This window comes from Parasteatoda tepidariorum, chromosome 6 (assembly GCF_982258835.1).
Source record: "Parasteatoda tepidariorum strain Cologne lab strain chromosome 6, Ptep-v5.0, whole genome shotgun sequence".
Classification (NCBI taxonomy): domain Eukaryota; kingdom Metazoa; phylum Arthropoda; class Arachnida; order Araneae; family Theridiidae; genus Parasteatoda; species Parasteatoda tepidariorum.
The window spans coordinates 51,048,147-51,071,785 of record NC_141760.1 but is presented as its reverse complement, the minus strand read 5'-3'; the positions used below and the strand labels follow the sequence as shown (position 1 = coordinate 51,071,785).

The following is a 23,639-nucleotide window of genomic DNA, read 5'->3' as shown; positions in this document are numbered from 1 at the left end:
ATAATATATATTTTTATATAGAAGTGTCAACTTTTGCTGCTCAAAATGTAACTCTCGTTTGAATCATTAGTTCCGGTCTGCTGTCTATTCACTTTTATTTGATTGATTCTTTAATAAAATTTGTTTTGATTTCCATCTCTTCCTCATCTGATACGCAGGCCACTCAGTGATTATGAATAATTGGAAAAGACTTGGACAGGAATACTTAATGCAGATTTCATTTCTGTCATTGCTCCTTTGGCTTGACTGTTGCGATGTCAATTAATAGATAGAGATCATCACGCAACGACAGTTTGTAAGAATAATAAAAATCCCTGAGGAAAATTAATAGTTTCAGATATAAATGATAGAAATTGATTGGTAAATTATATGATGAAATGTTAAGAAACGAAATGGCGAAATACCAGTTACATTTGCGATAAGAGAGGCAGAAATTATTAATCTTGGCAGCTTTATTTTACTTTTTGTTTAAATCTTAAAATTTTTTTTTATTGAATATTGCAATGTATTTATCATTAATAGGATTATATATATACAGTTAAACCCCGCTATAGGGAACCTTCAAGGAACCGAAATTTCAGTTCACTATAACCAGGAGTTTATTTTAACTTAATGGTTAAGAATTCCTTTCTTTATTGCACATTATTTAAATAAATGACCATTAAAATGAAATACAAAAATGACTGAAAAATAATACGTAGTAACAAAAAATGTGTTAACTTATTTTTATTTTTTATTACTCTTCGTCTTGTGTACGAAAATAATATTTATATTCTTTAGCTGATGCGAAGCTGATTCAGGAAAAATTTTGTCCATACATCTGCCTTTATTTAAGGATGGGAAAGTGAGATAAAAGTAGCAAACAAGAAAAGATGCTTATCACTACTTTCCACTCTATAGATGGTTTTAAAAATCAGTATAAGTATTTATTTTGAAGTAGACATTTCAAAATTATTGCAAAAAAATGAAGAAGAAAAATCAGTCGAAGTTAGAAAAAAGTTCATAATATCCAACTTCCTCTCTTTTTTGGTTCACTATATCCACAAAAAATAACATTATACGTGTATAGCTAAGCACGGGACCGAACATTTCGTTCCCTATATCCTGGCGTTCACTATAAACCGTGTTCATTATAGCGGGGTTTGACTGTATATAAGTTTTAAGTGATAGCTTATGCTTGTTAACATTCGATTTGGAAGTGGTCCAAAAATCACACGATCTGATTTGGGGTTAAAAATCATTGGGAGGAATAAACCTTTAAAATGAATATTGTTTTAAAGTTTTTCTACAAAAATCAAAATAGGTGTGGGTTGAACAACGCTGGATTAGGTTCAGCTATTTTAATGCTATTAAATGTTTTTTTTCATTAACATACTGCACCACTATTATCCTATTAAATAATCACATACCTTAATTAAAGTGTACCATTTTTATTTCAACAAGTTGTATTTTTGGAATTGCTAAGTAATTTTTATAACTCTTCTAATTTACCTTCTAATTTTTTTGTACAATAGAGCAATAAATTGCAAGTGTAAGATTAGAACTTTAATGTAATTAATACTGGCAGTTATTTAAGTTCATATGATTAGGAGAGAAATTATTGTGATCTCTAGTGAAATCATATGGAGTATGTTGGTCCCCTAAAAACCGGCGTAAGTTGTACCATCAAAATAATTGAAATAAATTTTATCATAACTATTATTCCAGTTATTTTAGAGTTATTTAATAATCTATCTCATGGAGATATTCTTAATAATGATTATTTGAATTTGCTAATTTTTAGAAGGATAAAGGACATCAAAAAATTTTTTTGAAGCATTCAAGCTACACAAGTCTGAAATGAAAAATAACAAATTAAAAGCTAACAAATATTTCATGAAAAATACATAAAAATACATTAAATTTATGTTCTCTATAAATATGCATTTTATTGATCTTATTCATAAAAATTGCACTAAACTTATTCACATTGAACAAAAAAATAAGTCAAAACTATTGTTTTTATCTATTGCTAAACTGAAACAAAATTTAGAATTTAGTTCGGGACAAGAAATATACTTTAAATACAATATTTTGTACCTACCACTCATTAAAATTACGCAAAAAATATGTTGTGCATTCTAATTTGAAAAATTCACTAAACATTAAATTTTTTAATGAATTATGACTAAAGATAATACTTTTACACACGTAAGGTTTTAAAATTGTGATTGTATGTTTTTTTAATTACTTAACATGAATTCAATTTGTGTAAAATGGAGATAAAAAAGTTTTTTATATACAACAAATGTCTATTAACAATAATCCATGAAGAAGATATAATTCTTATCCTTCATGAATCCAGACCTTTGAATTTCGCCGCTATTATTTGATATTTGTTTTCGTACTTATAATTTGCTCTAATTTATTTTAAGCAATTGTCACGTTTCATTTTATAAAATTCTATTAGTTTTTAAAAATAGATTTTAAATGTGCAAGAATATACTGCAATTACTGAATTGGATAAAATTTATCTTTTAATATTGTTTCTGAATACATTTTTGTTACGTTACGTGCTCCAACGTGCCCCATGTGGCGGATTAAGCCACATGGGCCAATGGACCCCGTAGTCGGGACATGTTGATCCTCTATTCAATGTTTTTTTTTTTTTGTTTTTTTTTCAAAAAAAATTATTATTAAAAAAAATACCAATTGATTATCTTGAAGAAAAAAAAATCTTAAATGTGGGAAAGTAAGTAATTTATCTTATTAAAAAATCAAACCGTGTGGTTAAATTTTTAATGAGATAAAAACTAAAAGTGGATCAACAAACTCCGTTTCTCGCTATATCAGAATATTTTTGGTAAAACTATGTGATGACAGGGGTGTTGTAGAAAGTAATATAATAGTGAAAGGAGAGTATAAACTAACCCAAAATATAATCTCGTGATTTTTATCCAGATATTTTTATTTCGTTTTATTCAATGGGGAAAAAAATTGTGTTGAGCATTTTTTAGAAAATGGCACATTGTTGAAATGGCATACCATAAGTTGGCTATATAGGTGATTCTTTGGAAACTTGGCAATTCGAAAAAAAAAAAAAATTCCTCAAAATAATCGAAATTTTTTTTTGTATATTCATTTAGTTACATTTATTAATACCTTGCGGACAGCAGTGTAGTTTATTGACATTTTCTCAAGAAAAAAAATAGAAACTCACCGAATTTTGAATGCCAGGAAAATGACATATTAGCTTAGAAGTTAAGAAAACAGTCATTTTAAGCTAATAGTAAGTTATTTGTGTTTTGAATAACCTAAAGCTTTTGTGTTAGATGGACCATGAATTGTTTAAATTAATTCTTTTATCAACTGTAGAAAGAATCAAAAATGTTTTTGTTGTTGATATGTACAGAATAAAATTGCATATAATAATCAATCATTAAATAAATAAATAACTTTAATTGCATACAAGCATCTTACATAAACAGGGTATTAAGTTAATATTTGTTTTCCCTCTTTACAGTTTAAAAAATTTTGGTAACAGTTTTAATGTCCTTGCATTCATAAGCCAGGAAAATGACAGCCAGGGTAATGACAATTTGCCATTTTACAGCATTTAACTTTAATTTAACGTTTCGTCCTAAGACGTTTACTTTCCGCAAAAAACATCAGGATTTTTTGAAATAACTGTAGTAAATGTAAATAGTTTATGTTATTAATGATTTCAAGAGGACAGGAAAATGACAACATAAAAACCTACTCACCTTGTAAAATTTTTTGAAATAGATTTTGAGTCAGAAAGTTGGTTCTTTTTTCCTGCAATAAGACATCTTCTGATAGGAAAGTATTCTAATCAATCTCTTAATCTGAGATATTAATTGCTGGTGCTATTTATTTTGGTTATAAATAACTAAAAAAAGTGGCCAGAAAAATGACTGATTTTCATGTGACAAACAAATTATTCAGAGGAAAAATCATTTTCAACGAAGTTTTTGGAAATAATACCCTCTGCATATATTCTAAAAATGCTTACAACGGTTGAGATAAAAAAAAATTAAATATTGAAAAATGTATGGGAAGTTTTTAGTCTAGTTATTATTGGAAATATTGCTTGTGACATACCAGGGAAATGACATTTTGAAATCAATTAAATTTTTTAAATATATAAAACAATCAATGCTCAGGCAAAGTCATTTTAAAATGCTAACAGTAATGCTATTTATTAAATTTTTTTAAAAAAAAGTTCTTTTAGTAGTATAGTATATTAGATCTTGGAGTAATAGACTGTCAATTGTCGTATTTCGAGAGAATCACCCATATATAAGTAATGATTATTAACTGGGTTTTCTTTGATTCAACATTTTCCCTTCGCCATTTTCTCAATTTTCTACGTCATTTTTCTTCCTTATTTTCTAAATCTATGATGAAAATGTGAATTTCTCATTTATGTATCTTAAAATGTTATGTTCTGATTTCGGGGGAATTATCATTATTTTTTTTCGTTTCTTGATTGTGAATTAAAGTTTTAAAATTTTGAGAAATGTAATCTTAAAATTTTGTTTTTCGGTTACATGAATAAATAATAATGAAAAACTTTATTCTTTTTAAATAGAAACAAAATCATAAACCACAGAAGAATTTCCTTGTATCTTCAACATTTAATGCTGAAAAAGTATTAATTATTTGATACATTACGTTGCATATAACTTTATACTGCACTAAATGTTTTTTTTAAATCGTGTCAAATTTTTAATCGTATAAAATTTTTAATGTCACTTTTATTATTTTTAATGTCCAATGAGAGAGACTGATATATTTTCAGATTTTGCAATTCAAATTTATAGATTTATATGGACAACTAGAAAAAAAAAACTACATTAAAGAACGTGTACTCCACAAAAAAAGTTTATATTTTTCAAGTAATTATACCCCACTTTCAAATATCTTACGAATTACGACTCACGAATTACGAAACAATATAACAAACATAATAAGAAATAATGCATTAAAACGCCAAAAATTTCAAATCTCGAAGATAAATAACCAATTTAAAACTATACATGAATAGTATTCAGTAACTGGCTCCATAAAGATAAATATTAAAATTGCATATCATAATTTTTATCGTTAATATATTTTTTATAATCATTTCTAAATGAATGAAAAATTAATCTTCAATCTGTTCTAAAATTATTTATCCCATAAACTCGAAGATAAGATTCAATGTCTTATTATTTGACATGGTATGTTTAATTTCAACTGTTGAAAAGTAAATTCGGCGAAGATCAAACGCTCTGTGACGTGATCTGTAATTTAAAAATTAACCCATATTGATAACATAATTTATTTACGACGAAAAAATAAGTCGGAAATGACATACAAATTGTATCCGTGTCTGTAACATATGAAGGCTTGAGCACATAGATAAGTAAGCATTAAAAGAAATCGACTTAATTGTCACTTCCTTATTGTCAATTCATTTCTAATATTTTTTTTTGTTAAGAAGTTTATATTAAAGACTGTTTTTTCTTTTTGTTAATAAAGTATAGGCAAATTAATATATTCTGATAATTTGTTTTCAAATTTTAAATGATAAAATTTATTTAAAATTTTTGGATTCCTATCTGCAAGATATGATTCAAAGACTTATTTGTCACTTAGTAATCAATGATTTTTGTCTACTTAGTGTCACGAACTTTGTAACTTAAGATTATGGGTTACGTATTCAAGCAAATCGAAAATTTACATAATCTATGAGAAAAACGTTAAAATTAACTTTTAAAATCTATAACATACTTTTTTTTAGGACGAAGCTCAAGGTCGGTTAATTTTTATTCTGGACAGAGCTCAAAATGTTTGTTTAAGAAAATAAACATAGCTTGTAAGGCGTGTTTAAAAAATAGAACACAGCTAAAAATGTATAATTAAGAAAATGGCCACTGCTCAAAAAGTATATTTATGGAAATGGACTCAGCTTAAAATGAGTGCTTAAGAAAATAGGCATATCTATTTGAGAAAATCGAGTAGCCTTTGATTCTGTTTTTTAAACAATTTTCATGAGTATTATAATTTTTAAAGAATCAATTACTGAATCAAAACTAATTCATAAAAAAATAGTATTTTCAAAAAATTTAAACTAAATGGTTTTTGAAGATTTACAGTTACTTTTTAATGGCTGCCATTTGTAATATACTCAGACTTCTTGACCCCGGAGTACGAGTTTTTTTTTTCTGTATTGTTAATGTTTTATATGGTGTTAAAATAAGAAAGCGAAATTTCTGGTTCAGTTGTTAAAATTTGGATTTAACATCTAAAAAGCGCAATTCGTTGCTGTGGTCTATTTTCTTAAATGCGGATTTTGAGCAGTATCTATTTTCTTAAATAATTTCAAGCTATATCCGTTTTTTAAAACACTCATTTCAATTTATGACCCATGTCTGTAACACGCATATTGAAGTATGTTCAAAACAAAAAGCTCACTTATAATGTAATATATAAATAGTAGGGAGGAAAGTTATCAACAACCAACATTTGGAAGAAATTTAAAATCTTATTACTTATCCTCATCAGAGGACCAAAAGTTAGAAAAAACAGACTGAAATTCAAAAAATCAAAAAAAATTCACAGAATTCTGCTTAAACGTTACAATCTTTTTTATAACCTATACATCTACAAAATTTATAATTAAAAAGTACGTAATCTCTTTTTCCGCTCCAACGGTACTGAATTTCGGAATTTTAAACATACATCTTTAAAAATAATATCTATCCCACTTGCTTAATTTTTAGGCAATCCTAATACAAACGTTTGATAGGTGTGTATATTCAAAATTCTGTATCATTAAGGCAGAAAAAAAACCATTTAATTCTAAAATTTTATAGCCATGTATTTGTTAAAAAAGAAAGATAACCTTTAAGCATTTCAGGGATAAAACGTATTTTCTTTTTATTACCTGCACAATCGAACTCAAGTGTTTGTATGAAAATATAGCTGGAACTTAAGCATGAAAAGGGCAGCTTTGACAGAATTGTTTTTACAACATTAAACTACGCAAGCAAAAATTTTTAGACTTAAATAATTTGTGCGAATGTCATTCTATAAAATAAAATTTTATCCCTTGAAAGATCAGCTTTAATTTTCTATGACATGATTAGTCAAAACTCGAAATATTTTTTTGAAAATATATGGTTAACCAGTTTTCAGTTACGCGATGGACCATAGAGAAGTACTGCTCTGTACAATTTCAAATTATTTTCACAAAATTAAACTACACAACCTATGTTTTTAGAACATAAATACTACCTTATACGCATATTATGAACGCTATTTTGTAAAATGATGACTGATGCTTTCGAGTTGAGGTATAATTATTTTGCAACATGTGGGTATTATAAAATCGAGCAGGTTTTCAAAATATAACATTTATAACTCTAGGGCTATTTAGAAACTAATTTTACAACAATGATGTAATTCTGTAACGCAATGCCCTAAAAGCTGCTGCCCCCCATTGGCCTGATTTGTAATTTTATAAATCATGCGCGGTCGTAATTCGAGTACGTTTATAGAAATACCGCTTAACGCTTAGCTATACAAATGACTGTTTAGAAGTAAATTTAACAAAAATGCACCACAAAACTTAAATTTTTTTTTGCCACAAAAGAGCTTTTACGAATCTCATTCTGTAAAATGATGCAATCATACTTTGGAGCTAATATACGCTAACGTTTTTTTATAACTGTCATTGAACAGCCTACCCAATTTTAAATTTACGACTACTAATGTTTAACTCCATAGCCCTGTAATTTTGAACCCAATCCAGAAGACAAGGAAACTCCTGGATCAAGTATTGAGAAAAATTTGCCTTGGTGGAGGACTTTTTGATGACGCTAACCCGCATTTGCGTTACATGGAGAGGGAAACTACGAAAACCTCCCACGGTTAACCTGATGGCGAGGATACTCTAACCTATGAACCGTCTACCATGTGAGGATATTTTTTGTCAGCACTGTGGTCGCTGATATTCACACCCGGTTTACAGCGCTGGAATGCGAACGCTCTATCCCCTGAGACACTACAGCTCATACACTAATGTTTGTGAAAATTGTAGCACCATGAAGGAGTTTTCAGAAATTAATGAAATATATTCTTTATATTGCCGGAACGTAGTCTAAATATACTGACACAATGGTGATACATCAGTCATCACTTAGCAATATTAAACATTTGCATATTTAAGCTCACTTGATACTCACTTCATGTAAGTTTGGTACAGAAAGCGTAATTTCTTGAATGGTTTAGCAATTTTCACAAACATGAGTGAATAGTTTATACCTATAATATATACAGTCTAAACTCGAGTATTCTTTTGGAAATATACCCACACAAACGCTATAAAGGATAATTTAAAAAATATATATATTTTTTACGAGATTGCGAAACGAAACTATTTTTTATCTAATTATATCCTACAAATGTCGATGAATAAAATGATGCTCCATACTCCGCAACTGATGTTTAATTTTTACAGCATTGGCGGTCGAAACTAGAGAATGTTCATGAAAGTGTGACTAGACATTTAACGTTACGAAGGGAAATTTCACAATTATTTATTTTCTTTATTAAATTGCACTGCAAACACTTTTAAACATAAAACGTTTCTACATTCATTATAAAAAAAAATACTTTTATGTCAGTTGGTCGCAGATAAATTCAATTTTTTCTTATTTTACTAATATTTTACTTTATTTGTAAAAAAAGGTTATGCCTCTTCAAAATAAAAATTAATAGTTCATGTTTTTGCACCTAAATACCCTATAAAATGATGTCTTATATTTTTAAATTCAAGTGTTAATTTTTATAGAGCAATTGAAAATCGAACATCTTTATTAATATAACTCTATTAATATTACCGTGCTTAAAGGTGATTTAAAAATTAATTTTACTTAGAATCTCCGAAAAATCTCAAATTTTTGGACATAAATAGTTTTAGCACATGCTGCTCTGCAAAATTATATCTTATACTTCAAAACTGAGCTTTGATCATGCGTATCATTAATAACACTGGTGAACAATATTTTTGCTATGTTTTTGTTTACTGTTGTTACACTTTAAAATTAAAAATAAGAAAATAATTTAATAAAATACAGCGCGAAATCTATATTTTTCGGGCATAAATAGTTTCGACTTAAGTCTCTTTATAGGATTCTGCCTTATTCTTCATAGTTCTGTTTTAATTTTTTTACAGAATGGGTAACTAAAACCGTGGTTTTTATAAAATTATGAATAGAAGTTTCGAGTTGCAGGAATTATTTTTAAATTTTAGGAATTATTTTTAAAGAATATGCACTGCGAAACTTACATTTTTAGCACATAAAAAATTTCTTAGAATGTGTTTTACTTTAGGACACTTTCTTAGGATTTAAAGCTGAGTTTAAATTTTTTTTTTAAAAAATAGAAGGTTCGGCCAGATTACAAAAAGGCTTTTTAAAAAAAGGTTATCTATTTATTGAATAAAAAAACAGTTACAAAATTAATTTTCTGAAATGCAAACCAATATATTTCGGACATAAATAGTTTCGACAAATTACGAATGTCAGTAAATTAAATTGTGCTTTCTACTTCGAAACTGAGCTTTGATTTTTATAACACTGTCAGTTGAAACTCAACAGTGAATTTTAAAACCTGGTTGCCCATTTAACATTATAAAAGACAATTCAGAAATTAATTTATAGGGTAAAATCATAAAGTTTATATTTTTAGAACATAAATAGTTTCTTAGCATATGTTTTTCATTAAGATATTTCTAAGTAAGATATTGCACATGGTATTTAAAATAAATATATTGCGAGCAATAAATTTATTTTAAATACCATGTGCATTCAAAAGTAGAGTAAGTTAATGAAAATATGGCTACACGTTTATCGTTAGAAAGAACAGCTTCAAAATTGTTTTTAAAAAATTACACCCCAAAAATTAATATTTTGTGAATATAAATAGTTCCTAATTATATTCATTCAATGAAAACAAGCATTATACTTGTAAACTGATGTTTAATTTTTTTTAAAGCGTAACGGGTTGAAGTTCGAGTACGATTTTGTAAACATGGTTACACGTTTAGCGTTGAAAAGGACAATTTAAAAATTAATTTGCAGGATAGTTTCACAAAACTGATGCATTTAGAACAACAACAAAAATTCTTTTATTAATATGCCTTTTATGATATAAGTGTCTTGTACATCGGAGTTGAAATTTAATTTTAAATAGAAACTCTAGTATGATTTTGAAAACATGGTTACCCGTTTATCGTTGAGAGGACAATTTAGAAATTAATTTACAGGGTAGTTTCACAAAACTGATGCATTTAAAATAAAATAGTTTTTTTTTTATTTATTAATATGTCTTTTATTAAGATAAATGTCTTGTACGTCGGAGTTGAAGTTAAATTTCAAATATCATAACTGGTTTAAACTTGATTATGATTTTGGAAAAATGGTTACATGTTTAGCGTTGCAAAAAATTGAGAAATTATTTTTACAGAATAACATCATAATAACTATGTTTTTAGAATATTGTTTTTTATAGAATATTATTTTTTATAGAATATCTTTTTTTTAAAGATAGTGTTACTCTTTTCGGAAGTTGAGCTTTAATTTGAAATAGTAATTGCGTTTGAAAGTCAAGCAAATTTATGAAAATATGGTTACATGTTTGCCGTAACAAAGGGCAGTTTCGAAATTGTCTTTAAAGAATTGCACGTTGAAACTTAGATTTTTTAAACATAAATAATTTTTAAAAATGCCATCCAATGTCTTATACTTTCAAATTAAGCTTTATTTTTTCATAGCAAGCATTGTAAAAGAAAAAAAAAATCTACATAAAAATAACTGTCAGCTGGATATGCCAGTATGAAACGTTTATTTTATTTCCACAGAAAATACTATGCTCAGAGATACCCTTTTTTTTAAATTCATATTATATAATATTGTTATTTTGATAACCAAATTCCGTTATTTTAACAAACTGACTCTGTTATATTAACAAAAAATTCTATAAAGTAATTGTGTCAGCATTGTGGTCGGTTCGTGCCAGTCGATGCTGGGATTCAAACCTGGGTCACCTCGTTGGAATTGGAGAGCTCTGTCTTGTGAGCTACCGCAGCTCTAGTTCGCCAGTATAAAAAAAATCTTAAGCGGTTTTATATCTTAAAAGTTTTACTTTTTGAAATAATATTTAAGTGTAAAAATTATTAAAAACTATTGTCTGGTAAACTTACCTAAAAATTACATCAAGAGAAATATAATAATCAGGTAGAATATCAATTTCACCATAAAATTGAATTGCATTTTTACTTATGCAATGTTCAAAACCATAAAATAATTGCTGGAAATAAGACCAAGTATAAAAAATAATTGCAAAACGATTTGGAAAAAGGTAGAGCTATCGTGCGGTAAGCCAAACTACATACAAAAACTAGAATTTGAGCTGACAGTTTTAATCTGTTTATGATTAGAATGAAAAACAGTGAAAAACCGTTTTGTTGACGTAGTTTTAAATCTCCAAATATACAGTGAAAGTATGTAAAAAGAACGGGAATTTTTAACAGTTAAAATTTCGAATATATTTTTAAAAATATGGTTACATGTTTTGCGTTAAGAAGGTCAGTTTAGGAATCATTTTTGTTTAATTGTTCCTGAAAACTAATTTTTTTTTTAATATTAAAAAATCCGAAGTCATTTTTTAAAATTATTCTCTTATTTTGAAACTGAGCTTTCTCTAAGGACAGAAAGGGAGATAATATACCTCATATTTAATCCTCCACAAATACGAATAACATAACTTGATGTTGTACATATACGAATAACATAACTTGATAATGTGATCAATGTAGTTCATTATTCGTTTTGTTATCATTTGGTTATATTTTGACAGTGACCAATTTCACGTGATTTGGTTTTCTTTTTATTAAGTAATCTGCAAAAAGTGTGTTTGTTTCTTAACTTTTGGATACAAGGGTGGATAAAAAGACTTTTGGGAAATGCATTCTTTATTCAAAAATGCTGTAGGAAACTATGTAATGGGTTACTTTTTAATAGTTATTTGTGCAGTACACAATGCATCTGCAATTTTGTGTATAAAAAATTGAGTTTATTGGGATAAAATTAGTACAGCTAATGCTACCACAAGGTACTGTTTCCCCAGACAATTTTCAATGTCTACTTTAAATAACTTATAAATTTTAATTTTCAAATTGCTTGTGTCGAGTTTTCGAAGTAAAATTGAATATCGAAAAGTGTTACAAAGTACAATAGTTTCCCCTATACTCTATGAACCCCCATTCCCCTATACTATAACCGTATAAGTCTCGTTTTTACACTGATGCTTAGTACGAAAAATAAATTTTGCTGTTGAGAAATATAAAATTTGCGAATTTATATATTATTAACGAAATTTAACTTATTGTTTAGAAAAACAATAAATAAGTTGTTTAGTCCTAGTTTATATATTTTCTTTTACTTCCTGCATTAATCTTAGACATTTTTTAATAGATTAAAAAAAAGCATTTTTATATTGTTCCTAAAATAGCAAAATATGTGTACATATTACTTATTATAGCATTAAATATATAGTAAAAAGTGAAACAATATTTTCCATGCATTCATTTGCAATAATGAGTGGCGTTGACTTAACTTACACCTTTGTTTCTACGTTAAACTTTAAAACGTTTACTTTTGACGTTTGAATATTATGGGGGGTAGAATTTCTGTTTAAGCCTAAAATGGTTTAAAAATTTTTCTTCTTTTAATCACTATATGTTAATAAAGAACTGATTATTTATTTTCCAAGGCAATTAGATTTGAAATATAATTTATGTTCTCTTCTGTCTTTTAGGTCGATTCTCGTATCACAAAAATAGCTCAATAATTGGACGTAAGTTGCTTCAAAAGTTGTGGTTTGGATCTAAAATGAAAAAATGAAGTTTGCCTCCTCTATGAAATGAGCTTAAACCACCATCTTGGATTTACAGAGGCAAAGAGAAGATCAAAAGGGGAAGAAATTCAAGCATTACCATCTTGGCAAATGAGGTATTGTTTTCTACGTGTCTTCTTCTTATGACTAGTAAATTGACACTAAAATTAAATAGATGGGAGTAATAGTGCAGAAGTTACATGAGACTTAGTAAAAAATGGAGTATAAAAAGTAGAGTTTTTGAATTACCCTTCTGAAATTCCTATTTTCACTAAGAAGTTGTTACCTTCTATGGTGTTGTTTTTTTCCCACAAAATCGAATGAGCCCAAAACTAAATTGATAAAACTAATATTCTGAAAATTTTTAAGGCTTTTGTTTATAAAAAGTAGAGTTTTGTATTTTTATGCATAGAAACTGAGGTATCTATGCCTCTGACATTGATACAAACACCTGCGAAGTATTTGACTCTTTAAACTGTTTTACGCTTATTTGAATGACATTAAAACTGTAAGTCGATAGGAGTCTAGAACCTATAAAGGTTTTCTGTATTAAAAAAAAGTATACATAGTTTTTGTACCTATTTATGCCTCTGACTTTGCTATTCAGGCAAGTAAAGCATTGTTTCTTATTTATTTTTCTTTCGCTAAATTCAATAAAATAAAAAGTATGTCAATATAACTAATAGTTTCCAAGTTCCAAGTGTTTCAGGCGTTAAAAATAAAAAGAAATATTTAATTGAATCTCTTATAACTTCGAAGCTATTAGGTCTTTTGACTTGTTTATGTCTTATTTGATTTTGGTTAAAATAACGTATAGGATTCTTCTCTATATTGTAATATCAGAGAAGTGGTAGGAATAAATACAAAACAGTACTTTTTCTGCATAATTTCAACGATTAGTTTTATTTACTTTGGTTTCTCTTTGTGCAATTCAGTGTATAAAAAAGAGACATAGGAAACGACATCTTATTTGTCTAGATAAGTTCTTTAAATTCGTAAAAGAAACATAACCGAAAACTGTACTTTTTATATTTCATATTTATTAAGTCCATAATAATATCTGTCTTATATTGCTTTTGATATCATTCGATTCGGCTCAAAATAATACATGGGAGACAATACCTCATTTGTCTAAATAGTTTTTATTTTTACTTCTAATGCCCATCTGTGTTAACATTTCGCTAATTCAGGCATTTACAAAGCAGATTTGTTGGTCATTCTTTTAGGGGCACCATATTAGGTGTGCCAACGTTGCTCCCACAGATAGTATAGAGAATGAAGGAACATCCATGCCTGGTCCGGGATTCGAACCTAGAACCTTTCTGATGCAAGGCCAATTCCCTGACCCCTACACAGTCCGGTCGGCAGTGTCTATATAGTAATATTTCAGTTTTTAATCCTTTTGAAATTTTCCTCAGTAAATTCAAGATGGCGGCTAAAGCTCACCTACTGGAGAAGTTGTAAACTTCAGATATCCTTCCTTATTGGGCACAAATCATAAGTTTTAAAATAAGTTCCAGCCCTCCCCTAATTTTACCGTCTATTATTTACGAAATGATCCTTGTTCTGACTTTCATCACTCATCTTCATAAGGCAAATATAAAAAATAATCTGAGTAAGTACTTCTGAAATTATTTAATTGTCCAAAGGCTAAAAGAATTTTGTCATTTATTGATAAGTTCAGTTTTTTTAAAGGTTAAGGTAAAGGTTAGTTTTTTTAGTTCTTTCCTTGTTTTTAGTTTAGTTACAAAATTAATTGGCAAAAAATTGATATTTTAATTTTGAACCCGATTTAAAAAACCAAAATCACTTCATGTGCGGCATCCTACCAGGTCGCTCTGCGAACTGTAAAGCGTAGCTTTGCATTTTAAGTAATTTTGTCTTAAAAACTTTCGCTAATATTTATAAAAAAATTACGATTAATTTATTTCGAACTTTTCAAAGATGCCTTTTTAAAAAATCAATTTATCAATATGCGTTAATGCTCATAATGTAGATGCAAAATTATACAGTCAAATTGTAAAGACAATATAGAAAATTATTTGCTTCTGCCGCTTTTAACATTACTTGAGCAAAGTGTAACTGGTAAATGTGTTATGACAAAGAAATCGACACAAACAAAGTGAACAATATTTTATTGTGATTTATAGAAGTATTTTATTAATTTTCACAAAAATATCCAAGTTTTGTTAATTTATATCGTAAAGAAAAAAGAAAATGTTAACTCACATTATGAAACAGTTAAAAATAAGTTGAACGATTCGTATTATCGTGTTAATTTGATGATACTTTATGGTCTGAAGTTGAATGATATTACTGAGCAAGTAAGTTACATGGTATTAAATAAACAATCTAAAAAAGCTAAAAGAAATAATTAATAATGTAAAACCTTCGTTAGCTTCAAAAATTTTTGAGGTGTAAAAAGTCAACCTAAATAAGTTTTGGAGCTAATCAAGTTTTCACATCATCAAGTTGCATGATACTACAGTTCAACTGTGTTATAAGAGTGCTGCAAGTTTGTACTGTTTGTTTTCTGTTTCACTACTGTGATATGTGGTTCAAAGTAAGATGTTACTATATTTTGGAATTATTTGTGGTTCAATCTGGAACTTTTTTTAGTGTGAAACAGTATAAACATTGTAGTACTCAACAATTGGCTTCAGCATCATAGCTGTCATTGCTTGTACTTTTTAAAGATAGTTTTGCTTTTTGAAAAGAAGAAAAAAATAACTAGCTTGAACAGAATTTTTTTTAAAACTTTCGTCAGCCCTTAAAACTGTATTGAATGATTATTAGACCATTAATAAGTAGGCAGAAATTAATTATTAAATATGATAGTGTTTAATATCATTCATAATCAAATATTTTAAAATCAAGAATAAAATAGCAAAGTATAAACTTTAACCCACTTTAAATATAAAAGTATGTATAGTCACTTTAAATATAAAAGTATTGGGAACTATAGTTATTAAAGAAATTATAATAATGATAACAGTAATAATAATCATAGCAGTATAACAATGGCGACATGTGATATTGTCATTTGTAGTATTTTAAATTTCTGCAATACCCCAATTCTTGATAAACTCTACTATCTATTAATGTATGCATACAAATAAACAAATAAAAATTAAAATAATATTGAAAATCGATCGAAATCAGTAAATAATTTTCAGAAGTTCTATTTTTCATTGGAAATAATTTTATTCTGATCCGTTTTCTTAATATTTAAGAGTGTATTTACACTACAATCGGGACTTATCGCTTTCTAAAATTGCAAGCAGTGTAAGCATATAAACAATATAAAATATCAGACAATTTTTAACTATCCGAAAATGATTAATTTTATGCACGAAATATAGTGAACTAACCCCAAAATTATTTCTTGCCTTTTTTAAGAAGCATTATAGTTTTTTTGAAAGTATAAAACATTATACTTAGCTTGATTCAAAAATAAAATAAACATTTTGAGTATGAATCTTCAAATATCTATCTCCCTAATTCATGTTCTATACACTTCTAGAAATTTTTCGAAAAAAAAAAATGGTTAAATAACAATTTATTTACGCGTTATTTTACCATCTTCAAACAAAACTGTCAAATAAGCATAAACAAGATGGTGTTCAAATTGTTAACTATGAGAAAAACCGTTTATTAACTACTTTCACCAATCACAGTTAAACAACCGGAATTTTATCGCACCAACTAGGCCCACCTAACAAAGAGACTTAGTTCACGGCAACTGCGCACATATTATAGCTGATAGGGCAAATCTGTCAGTGTTCTGACCGACAGAGCGGGGGTTCGAGTCCCAGCTTTGACACCACAATATTTCCTCCATTCCTTTCAACACATGAAGAGTTTCCAATGTCCTGCACTTCCCTTCAGCACATGAAGAGTTTCCAAAGTCCTGCACTTCCTTTCAGCACATGAAGAGTTTCCAATGTCCTGCACTTCCTTTCAACACATGAAGATTTTCCAATGTCCTGCACTTCCCTTCAGCACATGAAGAGTTTCCAAAGTCCTGCACTTCCTTTCAGCACATGAAGAGTTTCCAATGTCCTGCACTTCCTTTCAACACATGAAGATTTTCCAATGTCCTGCACTTCCCTTCAGCACATGAAGAGTTTCCAATGTCCTGCACTTCCCTTCAGCACATGAAGAGTTTCCAATGTCCTGCACTTCCCTTCAGCACATGAAGAGTTTCCAATGTCCTGCACTTTCCTTCAGCACATGAAGAGTTTCCAATGTCTGCACTCTCCAACGCCCATTATCTAACGAAAAACCTATGTGCTCCAATGTCTTGTTTAATTTTTTTAATGATGTTAAACCAATGTTAATTGTAAATGGTTAAAAAACCTGTATATTTATATATTCATGGTTTTATAAGTAAAGAAGTTGTAAACGGTTTCAAAGCCGTAAAGGTAAAAAATGTTCTTTACTATAAACTTTATGGTTAATCGGGCTTCTGCGGTTATTTTACCATAGTTTTGATGTAACAGTGTAGAACACTTTCTAACAGTGTAGAAACTTCAATTCTAACAGTGTAGAAACTACATGAAACAATTTTAAAAACGCTGTTAATTTTATAAGGCTTAAGATTTGAACTTTTTGCTCAAATTAGATCCGAGAAAAAATAGTTCATTAAACTAAAATTTATCAATTTGAATAATATTATAGTGAGAATTTGCTGTAACTTTATTTTATTAAGTTATTTTGAATTATGTTATATTGAATTATGTTTATGCTTAAGTTGAACCATTTTAACTTGCAATGAAAATAAAAAAGAAACCACTCAATTTATCCCCTATTTCGATTGCAATAAATTTGCAGAACAATCCTGTATTGCTAACAACAACTGGTTGCTACAAAAGCTGGCAGGGATATATCACTATTCCTTAAAGCTATCCTTGTTGTCTTTCAAAATATGCTGGCAGATTTGACATGTGAAATTTAACGGAGCAGTTGTATTTTTAAATATGTTAATCCACTATTGCGCTTACATTAGAGAATGTTCAATTAAATCTGTGACTTAATGCTTGGGCAGACAACAGTTGCAGGAAGGAAAGTTGCTCATTCTGCTAAAAATTATTCAACAAAAGTATTTGAACTTGCAGTTTTTAACTAGAAATATTTATTTCGGTTGATTTTGCATTAAGTCATGGAAATAAATTAAAACTTTAGTTTTATTTTATTTCAATTACATATTCTGTGACATCAGTCATAGAATATAATTCAATTATATATTCTGGGACATCCAGTCATAGAATATATAATTGAAATTTTAGTTTCAATAAATATCATTCTCTATATTCAGGTATCCAAAACTGGAGAGTTATGTCTTCATCTTGCCAACCAATGAAGCGCTACTTGGAGATCTGATGTTTATCCCATTCATGTGATTAAATATCCATCTGTAATAAAACAACAAAAATGAAATATTAAACTTTGTAAAAAAGCATGGTATTTATTACTACTAAATCAGGTAATTTTTTGTAACTTATATAATAAATTACATAGAGGTATAAATACGTATTTATATAAAGTAATATACGAGCAAACAAACGTTGCATTACCCTAATAAATGGTAAAAACTTTAAAGATATCGAGCACCGATTTATTGCTTTTAAATTTTGCTTTGACATTTTGTTGAAAAGAATGAATCGGTATTCATGAACTGCTTATAATTATTTCAGCTAGTTAAAGCATTGAACCTCAAAGGTTGTAATCAAAAAATTCTTTTGTGGAATTACTTTTAATCATCATTTAAGAAGAAGAAAGATGCCAAGATTTTTCCCCCATGATATCTGACAAATTTCCGGCATGCCAAGAAACATTTCAACTATGTAATTTAAATATTGTGAAACAATTATAACAGTTGAAATCTACTTAAAATGTTTACAAAAAATGTTGTTTCGTGACAAGCCGTATTATAACTCAAATTTCTCGCAACTTTAATAATATGCTAAGTCGAAACATATAACCATACAAGATCTAATAATTCTTACACAAAGATAAGCTGAACTAAAACTTGATTTAACTCATCTAAGGTTACATAATACATGTTCTTAGTGTTTACAGAAAATTACACAACAATTGAAACTGACCCAAATTTAAATTTTTTACATAATAATTATATTATTAATTAATCAAATGATAATTAAATAATTATGATTTCTGTAAATAAAAATATCTATTATTCTATCATGCTTACCTTAAACTTAATTTTCAAATACAATTCTTTTGAAAAAAAAGTTTTAAATATCAACTATTTTAAAATAAAAAACTAAATGCGTGAATAAAGGGGTGCATTTTTTGGATACCTATGGGATTCTGGGGTCTGTAAAAGCCCTATTACCACAGTATCTATGTTAGTATACTAGGCTCTCACCTCTTACCAGAAAACCAGTGGAGCCTATGTCAGAAATAATTAAACATCACAGGAGACAATAATAGTTTGGCCCCCAAAATGAAAAAGTTAATTTTTTTTCCATTTCAGCCCTCCCCCCTCATTCAGTTACCTGCTAATTGAACTTTTTTATAATTTGCAGTATATTTTATTTACTAGGCTGTTAAGTGTTTAGTTATAGTTTAACGGCTATATAAGACTACTATTATTGATATTCACCAATATATCTGACGAAGAGTTTCTGAGATATTCAATTTTAAATTTATGACTTTTTTAAAATTCAATTTCTCAGAAACTATTCGACCGATTTCGTTCCAATTTTGTATTTTTTCACAGAAAAATGTATTCTTTAAAATGATGCAAAAATTTGTTTACCTTCCGATTCAAACATTTTTCTTCCATCATTAAATAAAATAATAAATAATGATTAAAAATTATTTTTGGATGATATTATCTTTGAATAAACAAATTTTATAATTGTGTGCAAATATTTTTTAATACGCTTAAAAATACCTCGATATATAGCGAAATACGTAAAAAGTAAAATTAACATTAAGGGTTCAAACTTTCGATCGCTCTCCTGGCCAAACTATTGGGACCATATTTCCCAAATTGCAGCTACTCCTCTTTTTTGAAGGTCAGAAATCGAAATTCATCAGGAAAAAAAAGCAAGTAAATTCAGAAAGAGTACCTTTCTGCTCTTGATTTAGTAACTTTAAATATGGTCTGCACAAATTAATTAGCATAATTAGGATCACCCCCTTGAACCATTAAGATTGAGTTATAGTTTTTGAAGATCCGACCGATCAATAGATCAAACGTTAGTCAGGGTAGTTAGATTTTATTTTGCGCACTGTGCATATTTATAGTTCGAATTTTAAAACAAAAGAATGATGTTTTAGCAATATTCAAAAGAGTGCGATAGGCAAATAGTGATAAACCTTTTATTTTAAACATTCAAATAACAGAAAAAAAATCACTAGTAAATAAATCTCTTAAGGTAATCCCGAAAAAAAAATACTGAATTTGTTTTTTCGGTTGGCAACGTCTTATTTGCATTAAAACACAAAACTCTGAACCACGCAGAATATAAAAAATAGCCGAATGACTAATTTTCAAATATCAGGACACGATGTGGCGGTATAATCCCATTTTCGTTAAATATTTTCTATTGGCAACGGATAAAGGGGAGAATATTTCTATAAAGTTTTAACACTTAGAAGAATGTAGAATTTTATAACTTTTCTTTCTCGCATTAGTATTAGTAAGCCATCCCAAATAACTGGAAAATATGATCTGGAAGTTGGTGAAAAACAGTCATTACACCTCCTGTTTAACAATAAATAAAGTAGGAATTTTTAAAATTAAGGCTTGGAATTGAATATTTATTTAATTCAAGACGTCATTTACGAAAAATTTGGTGTAGAATTGCCATTCACACTAACTGGTGTAGACTTATTTACACCTGCCGAGCAGTTCATCATATTTACACCTGCTCAAACATTTTTATGGCGCAATTAACGGTCGCCAAATATGAAGATCTTCATGTGTGCGAATTTTGAAGCTTCTTGCTTCTTATAAAAGCTTACGGTGAATAATTTATAAGTAATAGTATGTTTTGAATTTGTAAATGAAAAAAAAAAAAATCACGTAATCACTAAAAAGAGAGAAAGTGAAAAATAGTCCCTTTGTTAAATTTCAAATATTTTCAAAATATCCAAGCATTGATCAATTTTTTGACTTATATTTATGAATTGTTACTCAAATACGTATTGCACACACATATCTCTAACAATAAACAATTACAATAATTATACGAATTTATCTGGATTTGAGGATTATTCTGAATTTTACAAATAAAAATTGAACAATTTTTATCCCTTATTCTAATGTTAAGTATTAAAGTTAAATATATAAATTGCTTTCGCGATTCATGCAATACACTTATCTATTTAATAAATCACGAAAAAAATTACATTCTTTTTTGTTAAATCTGATTCATAGATCATATATTTAAAAAAGTATGAGTGCTATTTTATTATACTGTCACTAAATAGAGAAAAAAATTGTAACGAAGTTAAAGCAAAAAAAGTGACTCTTCCATAGAATTAATTAAATTTTGAAAATTGTTTGCATCGTTTTAATTGTTAAAAAATAAGTGTTTTCTGTGTGAATTAATATTTAATAACGGTTAAACATAATTTGGTAATTATCTAAAACCAAAATGGTGGTTCAAAAAAAATGGTGGTTAGAAATAGAAGAAAAAATTTGTCAAACGGCGCTTTTTCGTCAGTGGTGTAGACATAATTTATTATCGGAGGGGACTCAAATAAATTATTAAAATATATTAAAATTATAGAATAAATTTATTTCTCTAAAAGTTCATTAACATGCTTAATATACATTTTGTGTTATTGGCAGTGTCAGCAATTTTCTACATTTAAATTTTATTTCAAAGTTTAGATTGAAAATTCAGAAATTTTTTTTGTACATGGCAAAATTTAAAAGCATGTTTTTTGCGTATATAAATTATTTTTTCATTGTATAATTAAAAGAAAAAAATTACTGAGCAAATTTTTTATTTTATGGATATTAAAGATTGTTATAGTACCATTTTTATTATGAATATTTATAAAAAATTTTGAAAGCATCTCTACCAAAATTTATGATGGAAACATGTTTTTTTAATAATCATAACCCCTTAGAATTTAATAACATTTAATTTTAAAATCTTCAGAAAATTGTTAAGTTGGGAATGAAAATTCAAAAATTTATCATTGCAGATGGTAAAATCCTTACCTTACAAGGATTGTGGAAGAATTTCTCAATTTTTGTAAGATGAATAAATTTTGAAGAATTTCAAGTTTATTTGAAATTTTTTAAAATATGTATATTGTATATCGATACTTTTTACAAAAAGGAGAAAAATAATAACAAAAACAGATTTTGTGAAAACTACCATTAACAACATTATAATATTCATTTTATTTATTTTAGCAGTTAAATTTTAAAATAAAATTATTTTTCATTAATGAATAGAACTGTTGCCACAAAATATAATTATTTTAAAAAGTTCAGAAACTCGACGTGGCATTGACTAAACAAGTAGTTTGAAGTCTCTTGCAGGAATATTTAGTCATGTAGGAATATATGGCATTTTCATAATTGCGAAAGTGTTGTGGGAGCAGGACTTTGTGCACGAACTGACCTCCGGATTATATCTCATGAATGTTCCATGGGATTTCAATCGGGTGATCTAGGTAGCCAAATCAATCTCCTGGAATTGTCTAGAATGTATTTCGAACCAGTCGCAAACAATTAAGGCTCTGTGACAATGGTCTGTGTAATCGGATAGGACCCAGTCCATGCCATAAAAATGAAGCATACACAATTATAGTGCAACAAACAAATTGCACAGTGCCTTGTTAACAACTTGGGTCCATGGCTTCCTGGTGCCACACTCGAACTCTCCCATCAGTTCTGATAAGCTGAAATCGTGTGACCCACCTGACCACGCTACAGTTTACCAGTCGTCTAGGGTCCAACCAATATGGTCACGAGCCCAAGAGACGTGATGTCGTGCTGTTAGAAAATAAACTCGAGTTAGTCCTTTTCTGCCATATCTCATTACAGCCGATTTTCGCGTAACAAACATGTCTATTTCACGTCCCGCATTGAAGCTTTCTAAGTTATTTCACGCAATGTTTTTAAGCTGCTAAAACTGACAATTCCAAACACACGCCGGTTGTCTGTTATTAAATGCAGACGATCGGCCACAACGTTGTCTATAGTTTGTGGTTATGCCTGAAATTAGGTATTCTTGGCACACTCTTTAGATTTAGGAATGATGTAGACCACTGTAGATTTTGGAATGATGTAGATTTAGGAATTCCCTCCCAATTTCCGAAATGGAATGCCCATGCGTCTAGCTCCAAGTACCATTCCACGTTCAAAATCTATGAATTCTCGTCTTGCCATCATTATTCCATTAGAGACATTCTCAGATGAATAAAAGAACGCAAATAAAAGTCCTGAAAGTGTACTACCCATATATACATTTTGTACACGATAGTATTGCCGTCTATATATTTGCATATTGCTATCCTATGACTTTTATCACCTCAGTGTATATTGTCTATTCTGGTTCAATAACTTTTGCCGTCCTTCCAGTAGTAGCATGATAATCAGCTCACAAAATTTTTGTTCCTTAATTTCAAAAAACTGATTCAGATGATTTTTGACCTCCGTATTTAAAGTAAAGGTATTACTCATAATAATCATTTTG

The 23,639-nt window shown here is 28.3% G+C and overlaps 1 long non-coding RNA gene across 5 annotated transcripts in view; it reads left to right on the top strand.

The window, feature by feature from the left end:
- Positions 1-23,639, top strand: part of LOC107436714 (uncharacterized) — a 124,142-nt gene that overhangs the window by 53,316 nt on the left and 47,187 nt on the right. For 2 of the 5 annotated variants that reach the window (XR_015434624.1, XR_015434623.1), the window contains one exon: positions 12,868-13,061. The exons of 1 other annotated variant lie outside the window; for it this stretch is intronic. This is a non-coding gene — a long non-coding RNA (uncharacterized LOC107436714). Of the gene's footprint in view, positions 1-12,867; positions 13,062-18,262; positions 18,399-23,639 lie in introns of those variants that run through there. 2 more of the 5 variants (XR_015434625.1, XR_015434626.1) reach the window with 2 other exon arrangements.